The following is an 8,154-nucleotide window of genomic DNA, read 5'->3' as shown; positions in this document are numbered from 1 at the left end:
GGCCAGGCTGGCACAATTAACTAACTCAGGGAGCATGGCCATGTCAACACTGACCTTGATTTCAGACTCTAGCTTCCAGAATGGAGAGAGAATACATTTCTATTGTTTTAAGCTGCCCTGTTTGTGATACTTCCTAATGGCAGCCCTAGGAAAAGAATACAAGTGACCTAAACACAAAGTGGCATATTTGTCTACTGTAGCAAGCCTTCTGAGGGAGCCGGCTTTGACTTTGGTGCCACAGTTCAGTGATGTCAAGGTCAGTTTCTCTGTCCTCATCAGGCCCTTCCCTGGTGCTTTGTGTTTCTTGGCGATTAAGTTGGTGTGTGCAGCTGCAGGCATCACATCTGTGTTCAAGGCAGGGGAAGAAGGGATGGGAAAGCACAGCCCTAGCATTTCTGTTTCTTCCATCAATAGGAGCCACATACTCAGGAATATTCTGATGACCTCCGTGGGTTCCATGACCTCTCCTGGATGCTGCAGAAAGGAAATGCCTCATGCAGGGCTTGATCCACTGAGCTTTCAGCCAAAGAGAGGCATGGCAGGAAGTGAGGGTGATTAGAGGTGGGATGCCTTTCTGTTGCGTGCAAGTGGCATCTTTGTTTCCTTTGTATTTTTCTTCTTTCTTCCACACCCATACACTCCACTTGTGCTGAGTTCCAACACACAGAAAGCTAACAATATTTACTAGCTAACCTGTGCGTTCTTATTATAAGGAAGATTTTATTATTATAAAGAATAGCTGTTAGCATGATCACTGAACTGATGCTTAGGAACAAGGATAGCAAGGCTTCATCTTGCTTACTTTGTTCACCTTGTCAGGAAAGACCAATGGTCAGAAAATAACCTGTTTGAGAAAGCTGTGAGTGAGTCAGCAAACATGAAGGACACTCCACGAGATGGGGCAACATAATAGCCACAACCGTTGAGTCCCCCAGACTCAAGTATCTCAAAGATCATGACAATAGCACGGGCCCTGGAGAAAAGAAGAAAAGCAAAAGTCAAAAGACACACAGGAGCCATTAGTCCATGGACCAATGGACCGTGTAAACATTAGTCGCCGCAACCATGAGACCCATTGAACTAGATGATGCCTGGCTACCACTACCAACTGCTGTGAAAAGGATCACATTAGAAGGTTGTGTTAATCTGGGTGCTTTAGAGAAACAAATCCGCAGAAACGCATGTATAAGAGAGCATTTTATATGAAGGTTAAGTGCACATCAAGAAAACATCCCAACCCAGTGCTGCCCAAGCCCACAAGTCCAACATTAACCCATATGTCTGACACCAAACCACAAAGTCCTCCTCCATCTCACAAAACACACACTATGATGCTGACTGCAGGAGGAATGCCAAGTCAGTGAGCGTGTTAAGTATCCCAGCGCTGGCAGGGGTCTCCACACGGCTGCTCCAGCACCCAGGGCTACATCCGGGTGGATCCATGCGGCTTCTCCTCAGGGATGTCTCGCAGGAAGTGAGCCTTGCAAGCTGAAGCATGGAACTGACTAAGTCAGCTGCACCCTGGTCCAACCATCACAAAGCAAGAGACCCGAGAACTAGAAAGGGGAGGCTCACCAAGCCATTATCCTTCCGTCCTTCAATTAACCCCACATGTTTATCGGCCAGGTTGACACAATAAACTAACTAACTCAAAGGTCCTGGATAGAGTGGGAGAAAAATGTGGAGCAAAACTCAGAAACCATAAAAGAGACCAGGCTACTGGTTGGGTAGAAGTCGGTGGGACTCCAAGACTATACTGGTTGGGTAGAAGTCGGTGGGACTCCAAGACTATGGGCATGACCCTTCAGGTCTGGAACTGAACTTTCTGTGTTAGCCCAGGTAGACTAGAGAAACACATTCATTGACACTTGTCTATGTGTAAGAGAGAGCTTTATATAACTGTATATTAAGAAAACACCCCAGACCAGTCCAGATCAAGTCCATAAGTCCGATACCAGTCTATAAATTCCTCCTTACACTCAACGCACCACATGCAATGATGCCAAATGCAGGAAGATCACAGGCCGGCACGTGGAAAGTCCTGTGGGTCCAATGGCAGTGGAAGTATCTCCAGGACTCTGGCTGCCATAAGTGTGGCTCTGTCTTGTCAACAGAAAGGAGAAGCAGAGAGAGAGTGTGTGTTCTGCCTCCAGGGAGGAAGACCAGAGTTCCCAGAATCCTTAGGAGAAGGCCATGCCCACACAGAGGCATGATTGTCTATGACCTGATTGACAGGCAAGACTCCACCCCTTCACTCAAGTTGACAGGAGATTATGTAACTGCCACCCTCACCCCCGCGTTGGACTAAACAACCATTAAGATGAAAAGGACTTTGTCTTTTATGCAAGGACAAAGTTTAGAACATTAGGAATGAAGGATGAACGGAAACAGGACACAGGGAGGAAGTGGGGGAAGTGTTGCCACATTGAGGGCATGGACTGCAATGATGAGTTGAATCAGAACGTGTATGAATGGTTGATTTCATACTATGATGTAAGCCTTCACCCAAGTCACAATAAAGAGTTAAAAAAACCAGACAGCACGGGACTGAGTAACGTTTTACGTAGGTTTTCAGGAGTTGGAGTTGATTCAGCCACCGTGAACCAGATGTGTGAATTGCTTGTTACAATCATTGTCTTATTTGATATTCATCAACTTTCCATGAGTCAAATAAGAGTATCTCCATCATGCCAATGATGGAGCGGAAGCTCCTGGAGGTGACGGTCCTTTCCAAGATCATGCTGCCCTCCACAGCAACATCGCCATTTAGGTCCAGGTCTGCCCGCTACAAGCTTGAGCGTCTCATCGTGAGACGCTTCCCAAGGAGAAGTGGCAAGTTCTCAAAAGAAGAAAACACACATTCTTCTATAAACAGGAAGTAAGTGTGTTCTTACTTAGGGACAGCTGGAGGATGCTTCAGAGGGGGACAGAATGACAACAAGAGCCGGACAGTACATGACACCAAATGTAAGATTTGGGGCAGAGCGTCGACCCATATCTCCTGAGTGAACGATGTCTACTATTCCATTTATCTAGTGCATTTGCCATTTTCTAGGAATGGTTTATGTAGGTGGAGCTCCCCTTCCTGAGGCAAGGTATTTTAGAACATAAAGTCACATATCTGGTTTTTTTCAAATCCTTTTATTGGGGGCTCGTACAACTCTTATCACGATCCATCCATCCATTGTGTCAAGCACATGTGTACATCTGTTGCCATCATCAGTCTCACGTCTGTTTTTATACATTGCTTGACGTACTTAAGCGGGAGAGAGACAGGCTTTCTACTCTCGTAAAGAGTCGCAGTCTCAGAAACCCACAGGAGCAGTTCTACTCTGTCCTAAATGGTTGCTGTGAGTCAGACTTCACTTGATGGCACTGAGTTTAAAGGAGTCTTGGTGGCACTGTGGGGTAAGGAGAGGACTGCTAACCAAAAGGTTAGTGGTTCAAACTCACCAGTGGCACCATGGCAGAAAAATAATGCTGTCTACTGCAGCAAAGATTTAGAGCCTCAGAAACCCCATGCGGGGTCACTATGAACTGGAATTGTCTTTAACCAGGTACTTACAGAGTACAATATATTTGTTCTGCATTGCCGTGTTAACATGCTTTTGTTTACTCGAGATAAAATACTAGAGCAAGTGGTCTCTAAAATACCACGTTATCCAGAACACAATGAAACAAGAGCTACCGTCAAACCGACTACGCAGATCAAACTCCTAAAAAGTGAGTACTGCTTTTAAGCCTATAAGTGCATGTCTTTCTGAAGACCTGTTTGTTGTATTAAATGTCCTAGCCCATCATTTTAATCATTTTAGCATTCTGTAAAACAGCTACTTTTTTTGGGGGGGGGATCAAATTGAGATGTGATAGAATTACCCCAAATCCAAAATCAAAGAATGATCCCAAATTTGTAACCTTTCACCCCTGTGGAAGTCTCTAGTCTAAAGTATAAGCACCGTGTATTTTGGGTGACCCATGACCTGTGTATCAGCAAGGTTCTTAGGCTCTGGAGGCTGTTTGGAGGACAGGAACCATCTTAGCAAGTTGGGGTCACCGTTTCTGGCAACGTAAACCTTGTTTATGGGCATAACTTTCTACTGAACACGCTGTGTAGCTCAGTGTGTTTGAGCGCTCAGTCATTGGCAGGGTCGGGGAGAGCAGCCTTTCTATACAGGCATGACACACCCTCTGTCAAAGACTTCTCCTTTTGCCCTGGTGCTCAAAGCCAGGGTAGAGAGGAAGCAGCTAGCTCCATGGGCAAAACCCACTAGTTAATCTGCATATGCTGTTAAGTAAGTGTCGAACTCCGAACCACAAGGTTGGTGGTTCAAACCCACCAGCCTCTTTGCCGGGGGATGGGGGTCCTGCTCTTGTCGAGATGGACATTCTCTGAAACCCTTTATCGGGTCACCGTGAGTCTCAATGGACTTGGTGGCAGTGAGTTGTTGCTTTCTGGGCCCTTTCCAAGGTGTTTTATAAACCACACAGTTTAGATACAACACGAACAGTTCCTGCAAAATCTTGATGGCTTTGTCCAGCACCATGTTTTATTCCGTTCACCTGGCTGCCACACGTGACCAACACATTAGCAAAGTGCCGCGTGACTCAGTGTGTTTATTTCTAATGCGTCACCAGCATCTCACCAAGGTAGAAATTGCACATTTGCCGTGTATTGCATCAAAGTAGTCATCCCAGAAACCATTGGTCCTACATCAGACAGCCTTTTCTAACCACTTTTCCTGTAGCATTTGCCGTGTATTGCATCAAAGTAGTCATCCCAGAAACCATTGGTCCTACATCAGACAGCCTTTTCTAACCACTTTTCCTGTAGCATTGAAACCCAGGTGTACAATAGTCGATTGCTGTGCCAATTGTCCATCAGTGTAGTAGACCAGGTTTACTAGAGAAACAAATCCAGTGACCAAGAAGGAGCTTTTTAGAAAGAACTCATTATACATCAAGAAAACATCCCAGCCCATTCCAACTCAAGTCCGTAAGTCTGGTACTAGTCCACAAGTCCCTCTTCCCACTCACACAGTCACATGCAATGATGCGGATGCAGGAAGATCACAGGCCGGTGGGGGCAGAGGTGTGTGGATTCAGTGTCGGTGGTACCATCCCAGGGCAGCAATCAGGGTCAGCCAGCAGGAAGGTGATGGCAGAGAGAGGGGAGGTTCCCAGGGCCCTCCTTTGAGAAGGCCACACCCACAAGGAGGCAGCATCAGGCTGTGATCTGATTGGCAGGTTGAATACCACCCCTACCCTTTATTTATCTTCAAGTCCACATGAATTTATGTAATTACTACAGACCACCCCCTTTCAAACATGACACACGTACACAACTCTTCAGCCACATATAATTTTACAAAGACAATAGTAAGATCGTGTTTGTGCCTAACAGGATAAAACTCAAATGCATACAACTCAAATGTGCCAGCCTCATTTAAACATGCTATTCTATAAGTGAACAAAACAAAAATATTCTATGCCTAACAATTACCGCTATGTGAACACCTACACCTTAGTCCTATTATCTTATCAACATATCCCCCACCCACGAAAGTTTGTCAGTCAGCCACATCAAGCCTTTATCCCCACTATTTGGGGTGTCCAATCTCCTTTCTGCCCATATTATATCAACACAGTGCTCTGAGGAGACAAGCATGTTCTTTGATGTGAGGAATTTCATTCCAGTAGGAACCTTATGAGTCTACATCCATGAGCAAAGTCAAATCGGGGACACCCCCCATAAACTCAGCAGTAATGTGCAGCAATTCACAGGCTCAAAAAAATCTTATCTTCATCTGGTAGGGTTCTGGTCAACTCAATGTGGGCTGCCCATTGGCTGCCTCACCCCTGGACCACGGGCCCCTTCACAAATTCTCAGGAACTCTAGGCCCCCTTGACTAGATCATGCCATAGGCTCAGGTTCCACACAACTCCTTTAAGCTCCTGACCAGCTAACCTGCTCTCATTTCTCCTCTAGTCCCTGTGAAACAGGGACGCGGGTGCCAGTGGGCAGACTCAACCCGTCTCTCCATTGCTGCATTTCTCCCACTTCCACCGGACAAGTGGCACCAGGTGGCCACCTAGCAAGCATTCCAGGCTGCCTGCAGGCGCCCTTTAGCGTTCAGTCCCAGGGAGGATACCTCCTTCGTGGCTCCAGATTTTTCCAGCTTCTGGCACAAACTGCTAGTTCAAAATTTTAAAAGGCCAAATGGCTCCCTTTTTTGGGTCCTGTCTGCAAATAGCCCTCTCAGCAAGTCTTTTTAAATGTACATGCCTTGAGCACTCAAGGCACTGCATGGGGCTTGCCTTTTCTAAGCCTTCTTTGAAGGCATATCGTACTAATCCATTTAACAAATCCAACTTCATTTCTGAAGGCAGTGGGCTCACCAACTCTCTATATTCATACCTCCCAATAATCATTTCTATCACACATTATGTCAATAACTATAGGGAGAAAAAAATCAATATAATCCTAGTCAGCCAGATGCTAAACACATACTGAAAACAGTCAAATTCAACATTATCTAAGATATCCTCTTCATTCGCAACATGACCTTGGGTCTTTGGTTGCATCCAGCCAGGGTCTCACTTTAGTCAGCCACTGGACTAAGCAGCAGGACCTCAGGGAAGTTCCGTTCCAGGGGGGATTTCTCTCCATCACCTTCCTCTGCGCCATTTCAGTTAGGAATAACCAAAGGCAACGTCTAAGCATTGAAACCTTCGCTTCACTCGTCGTTTCCAGAAAACAACGGAGTGAACGGTGTGACCCTATCTGACCTCTGGATAGTCAGCGGGAAAAAACTGATAAGGTCAGACAAGCCTACACGCTCCATCGTCATGATTTGTTTCTCTAGTACCAATTGTATTGGACAGACTCCTCTAGAGAAGCGAATCCAGGACACTTATTGATAGATAGATACATTTATAAAGTGAAGAGGAGTAGAAGAGCAAAGTGGTCCACACAACTGTACAGAAAGCTCAGTCTGACTCACTTTGTAAGTCAGTTAATATACTGAAGGTCCTTTCACCTCACTAGCGCAAGGCCCAGGGAGCAGACGGTAGGAAGATGAGGGATGTAGGTGTGGCAGAGGCCAGTGGCACAGCATGGTCAAGCAGGTCATGGTGGAGCCTCGTGATGTAGTGTGTGAGGTGGCTGGCTGGAGGTGCTGCGTCTGAAGTGGTGGCAAGATGAGCAGAGTTGGCCCACAGGCAGGAGACACGGTAAAGTGGACATTCCTGCTCCATGGAACAGCAGGGCACAGCGATGCGGTCCGCGGTCGGCTCTGCAAGGCTGGGATCACCCACAGGTAGCACAGGACATGTGATGAGGCAGGGCAGCTGGACTAAGCAGGTACTAGTCCGACCATCGGAGAGAGAGAGGGGCTTGGGGGCCAGCCTCCAGAGAGCCATATACCTCAGCCGCCCCTCCAAGAGAGGTCATCAGGCTGTGACCTGATTGACAGGCTAAAGTCCACCCATATCTTCTTACAGGTGCCTTGTTGGAACACAAACCAAACTGTCACAATCAGTAAGCCGATGAACGTTAGTTTGTCACTGGTTTTGTGTAGGAACATCAGATCCTTGCAGATACTTCCTGTGACACAGGCAGGTAGGTGCTGTGGCCCTGCCAATCCCTTCATGGGGTCAGTTTCTCCTTACCAGTCAGCTTCCCCACTCCCCTGGGGCCAGAATAAAAGGGTTGATCTTGACCTTTATCAAGATACTGCATCTGGACTTTCAAGCATCTGAGTCTTCAAGAAAAGCCCGAAAGTATAGCTAAAAGTCTCCACAACTCAACTCACTGCCATCGACTCAATGTCAACTTGTAGTGATCCGATAGGACAGAGCAGAACTGCTCCTGAGAGTTTTCTGAGAATGTAACTCTTTCTGAGAGTAGAAAGCCTCATCTTTCTCCCTTTGAGCGGCTGGTGGTTTTGAACTGCTGATTTTGTGGTTAGCAGCCTAACACTGTGTGTAACCACTACATCACCAGAGCTCCTAAAAGTCTCCACAGGTGGCTGTAATTGTTTACAAATATTTACACATTTCAGCATTCTTATCCATTGTGTGTTGCATGAGTATCGGCAGAAGTCTTGAGTCAGTCCATGAAATCCGAAAGAAGATGGTTGGCCCCACGCATTCCCC

This window comes from Echinops telfairi, unplaced genomic scaffold (genome assembly GCF_000313985.2).
Source record: "Echinops telfairi isolate 266 unplaced genomic scaffold, ASM31398v2 ScPeMD7_7467;HRSCAF=8505_1, whole genome shotgun sequence".
Lineage (NCBI taxonomy): Eukaryota > Metazoa > Chordata > Mammalia > Afrosoricida > Tenrecidae > Echinops > Echinops telfairi.
This window is presented reverse-complemented; position numbering follows the sequence as displayed.